The sequence below is a fragment of the Myxocyprinus asiaticus genome, chromosome 25 (assembly GCF_019703515.2).
Source record: "Myxocyprinus asiaticus isolate MX2 ecotype Aquarium Trade chromosome 25, UBuf_Myxa_2, whole genome shotgun sequence".
NCBI classification, from domain to species: domain Eukaryota; kingdom Metazoa; phylum Chordata; class Actinopteri; order Cypriniformes; family Catostomidae; genus Myxocyprinus; species Myxocyprinus asiaticus.
The window spans coordinates 42,552,161-42,566,644 of NC_059368.1; positions in this window are offsets into that span (position 1 = coordinate 42,552,161).

Sequence of the window (14,484 nt, forward strand, 5' to 3'; positions counted from 1 at the left end):
TGTAAGTGTGTAATTGAGTATAAACAATGAGCCTTTATCTAAGGACAGTGTGTGAATGAATGAGCCCAGTAGAGGGACTGGAATGTATGATGAGTCCTTAGAAATAATAAGGAACACAGTGTGTATGTTTTATGAGCCCTATCAGTAATGGGACAGGTGTGAATCGAATGTCACATGAGCCCTAAGAATTAAAGGGACACGATGAATTGAGTAAATGTTGTCTAATAAAGAAGGTTTGTCTTTTATATGTTGAATGAATGTTGGGAATGAAAGCCTGTCTCTTGTGAACATTTTAAAAATAATTTTCTTTGTTAACACAGAGAAAACTAAAAACGTTCTGAGATATTGGTTTTGTAGGTTATTTGGTCAAATTTCAAATTGTAGAATTTGTGATCCAGATAGAGAGATATATATAGTATGTATGTAATTTACAGAAAAGAAAATCTATTTAGGCCTATTCTCAACCTTCCATCAATATATGAGGTAGAAGAGATCTGACCATTAGAGGCAGAGAGGGCACTAAAAATATTCTGGTTGTGTGATAGTGGACCAATGAAAGAAAAAAATAAATATGGAAGGGTAAATGTAATACAGTATAAATTGACAACAGGAAAAAGAATAAAAAACGGTAAGACAACACAGCTGTAAAACTAAATGTGCATGAAAGCAAAAAGTTAACTCTTAGCTGGCTGGACAAAATGTAGGAAGTGTGAAATAAGTTTAACTAAACTGAGAAAGAACAGCTGTTGTGATTGTTGGACGTGTGCCAGATCATAACTCCTAAAACTAGACTGTAGCATAGAAGCTTATTTGACTTTATACAGAGAATTTATACAGTCAAGTTCTATATCTGTGCTTAGAGTTAAAGGTCATATCACAGTGAGAAGTAAGAATACTGAAATGATAAAGAACTTTAAAGTGATTGAATTCCATTTGGGAAATCACATTATCTGGATAAACAATAAAGCTTTGAGTCCAGTGTATTGCTTTAAAACTAAAGCCAACTAAGTAATTGGATCTAAAGCAAAGGTTATATTAAAAATAAGAGTTGGTATAATTATGACCCAAAATCTAGAAACCCAATATGCAGAGAATTGATTGATAAAATCTCAAAGAAATGGGAAAAAATAACCAAAAGTTTGAATACAAAATGGCCATAAGTGGGAACATTTGCTGTGACAGTTTGTGAGGAGATGGAAACATTAATAAAGAACTATAAAGTCAATGATAAGAGTAAAAAGAGAATGATTAAAAGAGAAAGAGAACAGGAAGTGTTGACAATGTTTAAAAAGGAAGGAGTAAAATTCTTGAGAAACATAAAACATGCAAGAAAAATGCTAAAAGATTAAGAAAAAGACAGACGAAAAGTTAGCAGAAGTTCTTGCCAAACCACCTATTATGTGCCCCCAGGTGGTCAGTTTCCAATGATGAGAGGAAAAATTGAAGTAATTGGAGAGGTAGACGTAAAAGGGGAAGTAGAAATAGATGAGGGTCATGTAAACAAGGAAAGAACTCTAGAAAGCGAACAAGCTGAAGCAAGACAGAGGGAGTTACATTTGGATTGTTGTAAGCAAGTGAAGGAGGCATTGAAGAAGTCACAAGAACAGTACAAAGAAGATCTAAGATGGGAGACAGTGGATGAAGAAGGAAGAGAAGATGAAGATAGTAATGGGGAAATGAGAGAGATAAGGTCAGAAAGATATTATAACACCGGTGGTACAAACCACGTCAGACGTAGCAATAGACTAAGACAAAAAAGAGAGCAGACAGAAAGACTTTGGGAAAAAAATCCAGATGGAAGGAACAGGAGGGGCCAGGTTTAAATAAAGTCCCATTATTTGTTTAAGGAACACAGGCACAGTGTGTGCCATGGGCCACACAGGACGTGGAGGGGCTGGTCTCTCGAATCCCTGACATCCATGTGGGGGCTGGAAAATGGATTAAGGCATTTGAAGAAGAGACAATGTGTAAGCTCTTGGCAATTGGTGACATCAAGGCACTTCTAGCAAAGATACTGGGCAGAGCAAAGATGGAAGAGATCCTCTTTGAATCCCACTTGGGAAGAGCTGTGGACACAACCACTTTAGATGGCACAGCCTTCGATCCTACCCGACCAGACATGTGGATGGAATTAAGAGCTGAATACCCAACCAGAATTGATCTAAAAGCACTGAAAGGAGAACAGCTGGGGGAATCAGAAAACCCAACAGCATATGTACAGAGACAATTGAAAAGATGGAAGCAAGAAACTGAAGGGGATCCAGAAAGAGACCCATTAATGATCACACTCTTCAGAAATGCAGTGGTTGATGCCATGCCACAAGCAGTCAAGAGTAAGCTGGAAGATGTGGTAGGTCTGAACTCTAAGACACACAAAGAGTTCTGTGACCATGCTGTAGATAAATACAGAAAGAATGAACAGAAGCTCATATATAATCAAAGAGAGCTGCAAAGAAAACTGACACAGCTGCAACTTGAAGAACTGACAAACAAGAATAAAAAGAAGATACTGCTTTCTGTAAAGAAAGAAGAGGCGAAGCAGATGGCAGTCATGGAGTGGAATGACTGTCATAGCTCCCCATGTCTGGAAAATTTGAAAAGACAGAAGGTTTCTAGGGTAAAATGCAGCTAATTCCTATGATAGCCCAGTCAGTCTATAAACCAAAAATAAAACTGTTTCTCTGCCAATTCTTGTATCAGATCTAACTCCTATCAACTTGTTAGGAAGAGATGCATTAAGTAAATTGGGACTGCAAATTTTGTGTACTCCAGAAGGAGTCTATATTTTGATATGGTAACAAACAGTATACTTATACCAGAATGCCACAAGGTTTCAAACATTCACCACATGTGTTCAACCAAGCACTTAAGGCTGATTTGTTAGATCTTGTGATAGACAGTTACTGCAATATGTAGATGATCTGATGATTTGTTCCACTTTGTTGGAGCAGTGTCACAGAGATTCCATAGCAGTGCTCAAATTATAGGCTCAAGGAGGCCACAAGGCTTCTAAAACTAAATTGCAGTACTGTCAACCACAGGTAGAATACTTAGGACGAATGGTAGCCTATGGAACAAAAGCCATAGCTCCAGCCCAATTGGAAAGCATAAGTAAAGCGCCATTGCCTCAAACAGTAGGTCAAATTATGACCTTTTTGGGAATGACTGGTTTTAGTGCAGACTGGATAGAGGAGTATGCTGTAAAAACTGCACCATTGTGTGAAACCATGAAACAAGCAGGGTTAAAGAATTTGAAAATTCCATTAACATGGAATAATGATCCATTACACGCATTTGAGTCGATAAAGAAAATACTCCAAAAAGCACCTACTTTAGCTATAACAGACTACACTAAACCATTTCATTTATATATTGCTAATAGAGTGGATGGGTATGCATCAGCAGTGTTGATGCAAGGAACATGTAGTGGAAGGAAAAAGAAGCTCATAGCTTATTATAGCACAAAATTGGATGGTGTAGCTCAAGTTTACCCCCCATGTTTCCAACAGGGCCCTGCAGCTGTACATTATGCATATGAGAAAGCTTCAACAATAACTATGGGATATCTAGTGATTATATATACTCATCACAAAATTGTGGAACTAATGGAACAGGACAAATTTGTTTTGACTCAAGCTCATATTCTAACATATGCCTCGCTCCTGACATACCCAGATGTCACTATCAAGCGATGTAATACAGTTAACCCAGCTGAACTGATTCCTTTAGCCCATGAAGGAACACTGCATAATTGCATGGCTAATTCATTAGCATTTACTAGGTTAAGGCCAGATCTTGAATCTATACCAATCCCTGAAGCAGATGGCACTTATTTCATAGATGATTCTTGTTTTAGGGATCATTTGGGAGATCATGCAGTATATGCAGTTGTGAAACAAGACGGAGATGATTTTATATTGGTAGAATCACAATATTGTTTTCAACATTGTTCTGCTCAACTAGCAGAATTAAAAGCTCTTACTGCTATGTGTCAGTTAACTAAAGGACAAACAGTTAACATTTTCACTGATTCTGCTTATGCTCATGATGTTTGTCACCTGTTTGGAGCAGTATGGAAACAAAGAGGTTTCATAAAAAGTGATGGAAGCCCAATTCAACATGCAGAACAGATTGGACAGTTGATTTCTGCAATGATGTTACCTAAAAGCTTGGCTATCATTAAATGTCAAGCCCACAAAAAGGGCCATTAAGGGAAATAATGTAGCAGATTTAGAAGCCAAAAAGGCTTCTGGCTGTCAAGTAGCAGTATTAGCACCAATGGTTCTTATTGAACCACAAGCACAAATGGACGATATAATTTGAATTCAACAGGAAGCAGGTCCATATGAACATACTACGTGGGAACATAGGGGTGCAAAGGAAGATTCACAAGGTATATGGCGTTCACATGAAGGACAGATTGTTGCATCAACTACACTTCTTAATGTTCTTATTTCAGATGCACATGATTTTGACCATTGCACAAGGAGGGAAGTGATAAGAAGAATTAAACAACAGGGATATTGGTCTCCATTTTTGCAAGCGAAGGTTGATGAGTTTTTGTCCACATGTGAAGTCTGTGCTCAAAACAATGTCAGAAAAAGGAATAATAACACCCATAGGTCATATACCAGTGCCAGAAGTACCATTCAAGCATTTGGTTATGGATTATGTGGACATGATAAAGAAAGTGAATGGAAAGTGTTATATGCTTGTGGTAATATGCATATTTAGCAGATGGCTGGAAGCAGTACCATCAGTAGATCAGGGGTCAGGAACAGCAATCAAATTTCTAACAAGTGAGGTAATACCTAGATTTGGAATACCGTCAGAAATTAGTTCAGATAATGGATCAGCATTTATACAACAACCCGTAAAGAAGGTATTGCAACAACTAAGAATAAAATAGAGGCTAGGATGTGTTTATCATCCACAATCACAGGGAATGGTAGAAAGGGTAAATGGTACCCTCAAGGCTAAACTTAACTAAATATGTGCAAGCACTCAGCTCAACTGGACTGATCCTTTGCCTCTTGCTTTAATGAGTTATTGTATTCAAACTAACAGAAATACGCATCTAACTCCGCATGAACAGACATAAGTATGCCTTCATCCCCACTGCAATTCAGTTATTAAATATGAGATGTTCCTTTTTAGTATTCGTCTGTTGCTCATGTCTTGTGTTATTATAAGCAGTTATTGCTTTCAATGTATTTTTATGTTTTATCACACTCAAACTGCCCAATGTGCTTGTAATAAACAATAAACTGAACTAATTATATTGAAATAATTACTTAACTAATAACAAGTACCAAAACTGTTTAAGTTACAGTAACAGTTATCAGTTGTATTTCTCTGATTTCTTTGAGCAGACGCTCCTCATTCTGACAATACCCAAATACAGCATGATATGATACACAGATCTTGATATAATTTTTTATTGTTTCTAAGTGGCTTGAGAGAAGTCAGCCACCAGACCCAGGGTCCTAACAACCCTTGAATATGTGATGTGTTCCTTTCATTGAAACAAGGTCCTCAGCATGGTAGATGCTTTAGAGCTTCACTTTTTCATTTGTTTTGGTCAGGTTTAGACAATCGATTACCCGTTAACAACCCTAAATGCTATTGTTGGTTAATGCTGGTATTTCTGCAAATGCATAATTACATCTAATATCCATAATTTTTTAAAATGCAAAGTTATGTTTTGTTATGCATTTATTAACGCTGTCGGTTTAATGCATTAATTCAGTGAAAATTTTAAAATTGAGTGACAGCCCTAGTATATATATTTAGCAAAATCCTTCATCCAGGTGCTTACAGGAGTTTGACACATTATTCCTCTATTGCCTCTACATTACAGGTGTTTACACATTTGACCTGATATACAGAATCTGCAGGTTCCCTTTATCCCAACCTACCCTTTCAGTTACGTGTTGGGACCTTTAACACTCCTTTGCAGGTGTCCATGGATCTTACTTCACAATTGTATCTGCAGATTCTCTTATTGCTTCTCCCATTTAACTTATATGGCAGTTTTACTTAACTTGTTTGCATAAAGTGTCAGTAATTTCATTCAGCTCCTGCAAAGAACCATTACTACTGTCCTAACTACCCCACTGCTGCCAGTGTTTTCACTCCCTGCTCCCACAGGAGCACCTTTTCTGTCCTGTCTCAACTACTCCAATGCTAAAGCAGTGCCTTCACTCAGCTTTCAGAAATGTGGTAAGCCAAACCAGTTTAATCATTTACAATTACGTCAAGATTATATTAACATGTAAACTCAAAAATTGAACTCAGGAAAAGCATGTTCATCTAATATCAGAGTCACCACCAGAGAACATAAGATTCCCATTGTGAGTGTTATATAGTCACGGGGGGGGGGGACTATTCTGTCAGATTTCCTGAAAATAATGACACCTCTCATTCCTGAGCTTCATTTGAGCTTCTCTTACTCTGATATTGCAAAATTTTTGTTAACATTGAATGTTGAAGCACCACTTGTCACATTGAACCCTCTGGGGTTTTGGGCCCTGGAGAAGTTTTGACATGCCTTGACATTTGTGGTTTTTTCAGTTGCTTAAAAACATATTAATGGCTAAAGTGCACAAACTGGGCTACAATAATATGTGAGCAACATGTATGTACATGTTTGTATTTTTGAGAAAATAATGTTTATGCATGGTTTTTGAAAAAACTAAATTCTTAAGTAACTGAAATAAGGCCATATAACACATACTAAACATTTGTTCACAAGACTTTTGAGAACTGGATCTTGTAGCCTAGAGATTTTGCTACAAAATGATATGAAAACCTTCCTAATCACTCATTCATACAAAACAATATAGTCATTTAACTTTTGTAAGACACTTTTAGTGTTAGAAAGGCCATATGCGAGGAGGCGTGGATGATCATGAATATTGATGTGATTCACACCTGAGGAGACAAAGACCCCTCCCCTGAGAGAGAATTAATGTGAGGAGACTTAATGATTGAATGTATTGTTTGTAGCTTATTCACAAAATCAAGTTTAAGTTAAAATGTAAGTAAAGACTTACTCATCCAAAATTGTATCCTCAGCAGGATCAAGTCGCTCTTCAAACGTTTATCGTCGGAGTCCCGCTCTTCTTCTGAGGAAAATGTGAACTCTTCGTCACTATCCAGGAGCTTCCTCACCTGTGTAGCGTGCCATCTTCCAAATGCGCAGAAAAGTGAATGAATCTGATGATGAACTTGATGTTTTTAAGGCATTGTTGGGGGCGTTTACCATTTGCATTGATCGCCTCAGCACATTACCGTATGAATAGCACGCTCTACTTTTGGGTGTGATCACATTAGCGATAATTAGCTGAGCCAGGAGAAACTGTACATCACTTTGTTTCATACAGATTACATTGCAGGAGAATATTTGAGAATATTTGTTTTAAATTTGAATTGTTTTATTTAAAAGTAGACATTTTAAGCTTTCTTTAGACATATGTTTCATGTTTGTCTGATAAGTATTCGCGGAGTTTCAGTTCATTTTTGTGACGTGTTTCAGAAAGATGCTCGTGGAGACAGAGACGGTTGAAAGCGCACCTTGTATATTTTCTATATTTTACAAAAGCACAAGGTTTTGTTGTTATTGTGAGTGTATACAAATAAAAGTAGACCCTTAATAGTCTCTAATGATGTTTTACACTTATCTGTATGCCCAAAAATGATGGAGTATTTTAAGTTGTTTCCGCTGATATGAAGAAAAAAATCCAGCAGGACGAGCCGGAGCATCCGTCGACACCTGAGGGTTAAAAAGAGACCAGGGTTAGGTCTCTAGGCCTAAGGATTCAAGAGCTAGAGCTATTTTCCTTTGGATAGGTCACTTTCTGCATGTTCCCTTATTGTAAAATGAGGAAACATGTGTGTGTGTTCTGCACTGTAGCTGATTTCTTATTTTATTTATTTGACAAATTTCAAAAAAGTTGCTTTGTGTTGTAGTTTTGGCAGTTCATTTTGTGCGTGTGTGTGTCTGTGAGTGGGTGTGTATTATTTACACTATAGATGTTTATAGTCTAACACCTTCATTTCTGTGTGTGTTTTTCTCCTCAGCAGATTTCCATGTGATATCAGCAAAATATCTTTTAGGATGCATTTGTATACATTCTATATTACTCCAAGTTTGTCATATGATCAGATAATAAGGCGCATGCTCTTTATAATAAAGAGACATTTGTCTTTTGCTCAAAAACAAGATGTTCCATTTGAACTCATGATCACAATACTATAAACATAATGCTTTTTCTAGCTGCAAAGTATCTAACTATTATATTTTCTTTCACACTAGCTAAAGCATAACTATTTCAATTTATATGCATAAAACACACTATAATCACTTCATATAGTTACATACTAAATGATTAAATGAAAATATACCATACTTCCTCCAACCCCAGTAGTCTCTCTATCAAGGGCAGCCTATATACAGTATATTCACCACAGCCATTTTGTCAGTGGGTGAGGGGAGAAGAAGGACCCAAAAGCATAGATGACAGTTCAATTGGATTTATTAACAAAGAAATCAAAAGTCAAGGTAAGGCGCACCCGGTGCCGGCTGCAGATGGCAGAGATCCAACAAGCTGCTGTGGGCTAGTGAAGAGTGTGTTCGTGTGATGAGTGTGTGCATTGTGGAAGTCAGGAGCAATCCAAAGAGAATCCGTTGAAGCTGGTGTGGTGCAAAGCATAGCCCAGATGATATTCTCCCAAGACACGGGCAGAGTCCGAGGAATCCTCCTCAACATGAACTGGGCACAGAACTGGTGAGAGTGACAGCAAGCAGGAAGGTAACCGCACCTCTACAGACAGGCAACCAACAGAAACACGAGCATACTCCAACTACACAAGAGAGCACAGTTAACACTGACAGCGAACAATAAACTGGCAAAGAAAGAGAGGAAACACAAGGAATAAGTAGGGAGTGCAATCAGAATGAAGCAGTGGGAATGGTTGAGTAAATCATTGCCGTAATCAGTGTCTCCCCGAGAACGATCAGCGTTCCCACGGAAACACTTCACTGGAAGGGTGATAACCCCATAGACAATGACGGCAACGAGTTATGAGCATACTCGACCCCAACTAAATTCTCGCTCCAAGAAGAAAGGTTACAGGAGGCCATACATCGCAGGGTCTTTTCCAGTTTTTGGTTAGCTCGCTCCACCTGCCCATTTGTCTGGGGGTGAAACCCAGAGGACAAACTCACTGTAGCCCCCAGCTGTCGACAGAACTCTGCCCAAAAACGTGACACAAACTGGGGGCCTCTGTCAGAAACCACGTCGACCAGGAGGCCATGAATACGGAAGACATGATTAATGACTGCTACTGCTGTCTCCTTCACTGAGGGGAATTTGGGGAGGGGAATAAAATGAGCCGCCTTAGAGAACTGGTCCACTACAGTGTTACCATGGGAGGGAGGGAGTCCAGTAACAAAATCCATGGCTATGTGCAACCAGGGTCTCGAAGGCACTGAAAGTGGTTGGAGGAGCATGGCTGGGGGTTACAGGAAGTCTTATTAGTCGCACAAATAGGGCACGTGGCACTGAACTGGTGAAGTCCCACGCTAGCGATGGCCACCAGAAATGCTGTCTAATGAGCGTTTGGGTACGAGCAGCCCCAAGGTGACGTTAGACGAGTGACCCCACTGAAAGATGTGTGTTCAAACTGATCGCAGAACAAACAGTTTTACCGCTGGGCAGATGGTGGCTGCGCTGTGTTTCATAGCGCTGTGCGGACTTTAGCCTCCACCTCCTAGGATACCATGCCCAGGAGGATGGAATTCACTGGGGCGGTGGAGGTCTCGATTTCAAAATATTGAGATAAGGAATCAGGCTTGACGTTCTTGGAGCCCGGGCGATATAAGAGGGTGAAATCAAAACTACTGAAAAATAACTCCCAGTGAGCCTGCCTAGAGTTAAGATGTATGTACACTAGGTACTCTAACCTATGACGGCACTCGCCAAAGGCCAAGTTGGTGCGAAAAGAATGCACATGGATGCATCTTTCCATCCAAGGGAGAGCGCTGTGAGAGGACCACTCCAACACCGACCTCAGAAGCATTCACCTCCACCACGAACTGACTAGCAGGTTCGGGGGTAATTAAAATAGGTGCGGTGGAAAAGCGTTCTTTAAGTTTAGCGAACGCGGCTTCAGCCCATGGAGACCAACAAAAGTCAGTGCGCACGGAGGTGAGATCCATCAGAGGCGCAGAGAGTTGGCTATAATTACGAATAAATCTCCGGTAAAAGTTGGCAAACCCCAGAAACCTTTGCAATGCCTTGCAAGAATCTGGGGTTGGTCACATAGAGACGGTTTTCACCTTGGCCGGGTCCATACATACTCCCTTGGATGAAACGATGAACCCCAGGAACGGAACAGACTATGCATTAAAAGCGCAATTCTCTGCCTTGACAAACAACCAATTCTCCAACAGCTGCTGAAGCACCTGCCTGATGTTCCGAACATGGTCCTGCATATTCTGGGAGAAGATCAGAATATCATCATGATAAATAAAGACAAAACAATCGACCATGTTTCTAAGCACATCATTCACAAGCCCCTGGAAGATGCCAGGGGCGTTGACCAATCCGAAAGGCATGACCAAATATTCAAAGTGCCCCCCATGGCTGTTAAATGCCGTCTTCCACTCATCCCCCTTCCTGATATGAACCAGGTGATAAGGTGGTATGAGCCAGCACAAATGCCGGAACGTGACACATTTCTTCCAGCCTACCCAAGCACTTGACAACAAACCCACCTCCTCTCCAGCTCTACCTTCCATATGCATTAGTCTCCATTGTCCATCTGTTTTATAGCTTTAGCCGGCCTTGTTGTTCTCGTGCACTCTTCTGTCCTGTTGCTTTATGTTCCAGGTGACAGCCGTCATGATCAGATCTTCTAGCAGCCCAGATGTATCACCTTCTGAGCTGCTCCTCTTCATATCAGCAGCCTCCTTTTTCTCGGATATTTTGTCACAATGTTATGTTTCCCTTGCTGATGGTTCTCGTATGGGGTGGGAGGGGGGGGGTCATGTAGACCCTCCCTCTATTTCATTTAACTGCAGGAGAAGAATAGGTCTGAGTGACAGGGACAAAGCCATCCTGCTTGATGCCCCGGTGCGTCAGCAGGGCCTCTTTGGTGATGCTATTGATGCTTTTACTGGGAGATTCCAATGGGCTAAGAAACAATTGCTGGCTTACAGACACATCCTGCTGAGATGGGGTAGTTCTGTAACTCAGAGAGTTCGTTCATGCTCTACTTTGGGACATCGTCCAGCCAAACAGTGTCAAGTCATTTTTATTTGTATAGTGCTTTTCACAACACATATCGTTTCAAAACATCTTTACAGAAAATTGTGTTGTAACAGAAAATTATGCTCTAATGTCTATAATGTCTTAAAGTCCTCACTGTGTGGCTTAAATGAATAACAAGATTGAAAATCATGCCTTTAAAATCACTGTCTTTAGAGTGCTGCCATCGCTAACTCTATTTCTTCCCACAGAGTGGAGACAGAGCCGCCAGTGACAAAGAAAGCCCAGCAGCCTGTGCTCAGGAGTAAGGTGGCACTTCCAGGACCTTATCTCAGCAGTAAAGTTCCTTCTGGGAGGGCCAAGTGCTCCCAATGGTTTAGCACCAACTAAACGTGGTGTTCGTACACAGACCACCACGTTCCTTCTCCGAAGAAAGCCTGGATCACTTTGCCGCATCCCTGCAGCATTCCTCAATGCACAAACAAATTCACAAAAACTGGCAACTTTCCAGCTCTTACCAACCCCGGTTATTCTGATCGACCACCCCCCGAGGTTTGGCAGCGCTCAGACCCCACTGGTCATAGACCAACCTCTGCGGCCTCTTATACGCTATTTGGACACATATCAGAGTCTTCTGGGAATTTCAGGTACTGAGCACAATCCAGACAGGATATGTGCTTCAATTCAAAAAGCATCCTATACTCTCCAGTAAAGTTCTCTTTTCCACTTTGCCGGTGTGGAGTGCACCAAATCTACACTCAGAGGTACAGATTCTCCTCGGCCCATACTGGACTTGAGACCCTTGGATCAGACACTCAGGAAGTCTCTGTTCAAGATGGTAACTCAGAGAAAAATTTTGTCTCATGTCTGCCCTCTGGACCGGTTTGTATCTATCGACCTGAAAGATGCATACTTTCATGTGCAGATTAACCCTAGTCACAGACCATTCTCAAGCTTTGCATTCGAGGGGTCTGCATACCAGTTCAAGGTCCTACATTTCGGGTTGTCCCTGACTCCTTAAAAATTCACGAAATGTGTAGATGCGGTGCTTGCTCTGCTGAAGCAGAGCGGCATATGCACATTGAATTACCTCGACGATTGTCTGTTACCAGCTCAATCAAAATTATAGGTGTGCAAGCTCAGAGATCTGTTGCTTACACATTTGAGGCAGTTGAAACTCAGGGTCAACTGGACAAAGAGCATGTTGGTGCCCAGTTAGAAAGTTTCCTTCATAGTAGGGATGCACTGAAATTTCGGATGCTGAAAATTTTTTCGGTCGAAAGAGAAAAAAAGGCTGAAAATCTTGGCCAAAATATTTTACAGAAACTGTGTAGGGCTTTACTGGTTGTTTAGATCAGTGTTACTATCAGAAATAATTAATAATTATTTCTGTAGTTATTAATTAATATTTAAATTAATCAATTGAATCTAATTCATTAAAACCTTATATGGGGCTCCAGTAAATGTAGTGTGCTATGTTTAGGAGCAAGTTTGGTTATTAGCAATAATTAATAATTATCAAAGATAGTTATTAATTATTAAAGTCAATAGAACATTGATGAGAATCAATGTTAGCTTTTTAAAATCCTTTAAATCAACAATTATCAAAGATAATCGTTAATTGTTAACATCGATGAAACATTAATTAAAATTAACACTAGCTTATTGATCATTCAAATTCAATCATCAAAGATAATTATCAATTATCAAAAATCAATAGAATATTAATAAGGATTAACATTGACGGGGCACCACCCTGGAATTAGGGACTAAAAACCAAATAGTAAAACAGTCTCAATATTAGATTGTTTTCTTAGGAAAATCGGCATCCGAAGAATATCGATTTTCGGGAAAAAAACAATGAATGAAGGTTTGAATCCGAGCACTGACATCCCGTCAGCATGACACAGGTGTATGCAAAACAAACCAAAACACTTCTCTTTGTAATATAAACAAAGTTTATTTATGCAGTAATATCAATTAATAATTAATACAATGCAGTCAATAAACTTACAACTTACAACTACAAACTAAACAGTGATATGATTAGACATGGAAATCAAAATAATCCTATAACACATAAGGTGTGTGTGTGTGTGTGTGTGTGTGATTAGTAAGAGAGAGAGAGAGAGAGAGAGAGAGAGAGAGAGATGATTAAGTGACAGCCCTAAAGCCGATTTCACTATCGTTGGAGAGAAAGCAGCTGTGTTTATCACTCAGAGACGCGGTGGACGGCTCGTAAAAGTCCCGCGTTATTTGACTCTTTAATGGCTGAGCTCAGTTGCTGTCTCACCCGCGATGGCGAAATTGCACAACAGTCCAATTTGGTTGGACCACAATACAGCAAAACAAATTTGTGATAATTAATACCCTGAGTATTAATAATGAGCGGACATGGCGGTCCGTAAACTGTACAAGCAAAAACCTTGAAACACAAGAATAACACACTATAATATTCTATCTCTGCCCAAACGTAAACCTCTTACTTGAATCGCATGAGGACACAGGTAGAATGTGTTTTCCTCCGTCCTTTAACTCTGACCCAGTTCCTTGATGCTCGTGTGATGACGGGAGGCCGTTTCCTCGCTCTGTCGGCGGGCACGGCTGTTGATTCTCAGCGGGCTGGCGGGGAACTCAGAAATGTCGACTTGATTGAAGATGGAAGAGAAATCTTTAATCTCTTCACTTCTGTAGGCAAACGGATGAAGATGCAAATTGCTCGGCGATCTCCTTCGGATCCGTTAGAGTGTTCGGTTGAACACAGAGTAATCTCAACTCGTCCAGCGAGATGGAGATTGTATGGCTACAGTTTCAAGTCGGACGTTACTTCCTTGTGCCACGAGGTTGCACCTGAGAGCAGCAAAAAGAGCTACGTCTATATTCGGTGAACAAAGTCGCTGGAAGTAAATTCTGGAAGCATTTCAGAGGTTTTCAACTCCTGATGATGTCATGTTTGAGGGACGTTCTGTTGTGTGCCACATCCAATAGGAGTTGAGAGTTCGATCCTTTAGTGAGCAAGGCTTCATGGATTTGTAGTCTGTTTTGGACTCCCTTTGTTTGATTTTGGCGCGATTTTTAAATTTACGACTTGGAAGGTGGGGGCTTGAGTTAGGTTTTTACGACTGTATAAGGCCTGCCTTTGTCTTCTGTATGAATACATGAGGCCCAACAACTGTTACTTTAAAATCCGGTAGCAGAAACACTCACATGG